Source organism: Rhagoletis pomonella, unplaced genomic scaffold (genome assembly GCF_013731165.1).
Source record: "Rhagoletis pomonella isolate Grant_MI unplaced genomic scaffold, Rhpom_1.0 Rhpom_scaffold_00001, whole genome shotgun sequence".
Classification (NCBI taxonomy): Eukaryota; Metazoa; Arthropoda; class Insecta; order Diptera; family Tephritidae; genus Rhagoletis; species Rhagoletis pomonella.
In genome coordinates this window covers 88,554,657-88,556,820 of record NW_023458555.1, presented here as the reverse complement: position 1 = coordinate 88,556,820, position 2,164 = coordinate 88,554,657, and the positions used below count along the sequence as shown (strand labels likewise).

Here is a 2,164-nt window from a genome sequence, read left to right as displayed (position 1 = left end):
ACCTTAGCAAGAGGTGTGCTTTCAGAATAAACCAACTTTTAAAGATAAAATATTCTGCGATCTTGAGCGTAATTTTTATTTCAAAAATATCTAAATTGAAGGCACGTTTGGAAAATACGTCGAAACGATCTAAATATTTTTATAACTACTAGTCCTTGTAACGTTGCATATACCCGTCAAATGCTTCAAAAAAGTGTTCTCTAGAAATGTGTAAAAACACCGATTTACTACTTTTAATTATGCTTGTAGTCAGAATATTTCGAGCGTGGTATCAAATCGAATTTTTTTCGACAAAGGTTCTGATAGTTGCTCTTACTTAATTGGAGCTTTTTAAATTCAATTGCCCGATTGTCTCCACTTTTGGAGATAGCGGTACTTGAAACTTTGCTTATATTTGAACTATTTCATAAAAAAACCAGCTCAGTTTTGAAGATATTTTACTAAAATTTTGCACACGCTAGTATTTTAACATTTCCTGCACTGTCTCATAAAATCACCGAAATCAGTTCACTCTAAAATCTAGCTCCCATACAACTGATTGTCCAGAGATGCTGTTTTGCGTTACAACTCCTCCAATTAAATAGGTAAAAATTTAGTATAGGTTCACTTTAACATATAGCACGCATACAATTTATTAATCAGATATGAAGTTAGAGTTATACGCAAAAACACATATCTGAGTAATCAGTTGTATTGGAGCTATACGTTAAAGTGCACCCATTTCGACAATTTTAAGGAATAACTAAGGTAATATTAAAAAACCGTTATATGCAGAATCTTAGTAAAACAACTTCAAAACTTGGGGAGTTATTTATAAAATAGTTAAAATTTAATCAAATTTTCAAATACCGTTGTCTCGAAAACCGGAGCCAATCTGGTAAAACGGGGGAATTTGAACATTGAATTTAGAACGTTCCAATTAAGTTAGTTCAACTTTCAAAATTTCTGCTCAAAATTTACATCTTGAACAACGTAATTTGAACCCAACTTATTCTTTTGTTTTCTATTTCATGTTTATAACTCGTCTAACTTTTGAAGCACATGATTAAAATGAAGTACACTTATATTAATCGATTCATTAAGAGAGTACGAATAAAATGATATATAAAACATAGGTGTGCTCACAAATTTAAAAATAAAATTTTTTTTTGGAGAGTGTACCTATTTTTTAGATTTGCTCATATACACATGCACTTCTAACAGGAGTTATTGAATTAACAAAATTTCTTACGGCAATTTCCGCTCGTAGAACATTTTTCCAAACTTGCATCTTGCAAATGCTCCATTATCACTTTCTCGGCCTGAGGCACCAATTTCGCACATTATAAATATGTACTCAGCATCAGCCATTGCCATTAATAAAATTGAATTTGTTTTTTTATAATTAAAAAATGTAGTTCCTGAATTCGATGGTGCCTTTAATAGCGTAAAGTATTTTTATGAGTGCGATAAGTTAAAAGAAATTGTAAGTTTATGCACCTTTATTTGGATATGCTTTCCATCCAGTGCTCCAATGCAGTTAGGAAACTGCCACTTATCTTCAAATTACTGAGCTTCTGGATACAAAACTTTAATAATTGTATCAACTGTTTCCGAAATAAATTTACATACTACAGACGGAGAGCATTTGTAACAACTTGCGAGACTTCTCTGAGACTCTCCTGTTTCTAAATATCTAATTATACATACTTATATGTAGGTTTGTTATAGTATATTAATCAGCCCCTTTCGTGGTGAGGTTATAGTTGTATATTCACCTTAGAGTAATAACCAAACGCACCTTTTCAGCGATTGGTTCACGAACTAAATATTCTTTTTTGATCAAGGGGCCGACGAGTCTTAGCAACTCCTCGAACTCTACTACTCCCATACGACAATATTGTTGAAATACAATCGGATCCTTCATTTTCAATTGTTGAAATTGAACCACAAAAGCTCCATCGTAATTCCAATGTTTATAATATGGTCTGATCCAACAAGTCATGTTCTTAATACTTTTCTTTTCCAAAAGATCTAAGATATCGAACTCTTCAAACCCCATTATGTCCATTTTGATTTATCCGGATGATGGAATATATTTCGACATGGTGAAATAAATATAAGGTGATGTAACTTATGCCATGCATTTTGGGGTAGTAGAAAAAGGGCGAAAAGATTAGGATTA

General features: G+C 32.2%; 1 protein-coding gene and 1 long non-coding RNA gene across 2 annotated transcripts in view; both read right to left on the bottom strand.

The window, feature by feature from the left end:
• Positions 1 to 2,164, bottom strand: part of LOC118748584 (calcium/calmodulin-dependent protein kinase kinase 2-like) — a 42,002-nt gene that overhangs the window by 7,985 nt on the left and 31,853 nt on the right. The gene's annotated exons all lie outside the window — the stretch shown is intronic.
• The window catches only part of LOC118748631, a 5,163-nt gene continuing 4,572 nt past the window's right edge, over positions 1,574 to 2,164 (bottom strand). The window contains exon 3 of the long non-coding RNA XR_004994070.1: positions 1,574 to 1,586. This is a non-coding gene — a long non-coding RNA (uncharacterized LOC118748631). The remainder of the gene's footprint in view (positions 1,587 to 2,164) is intronic.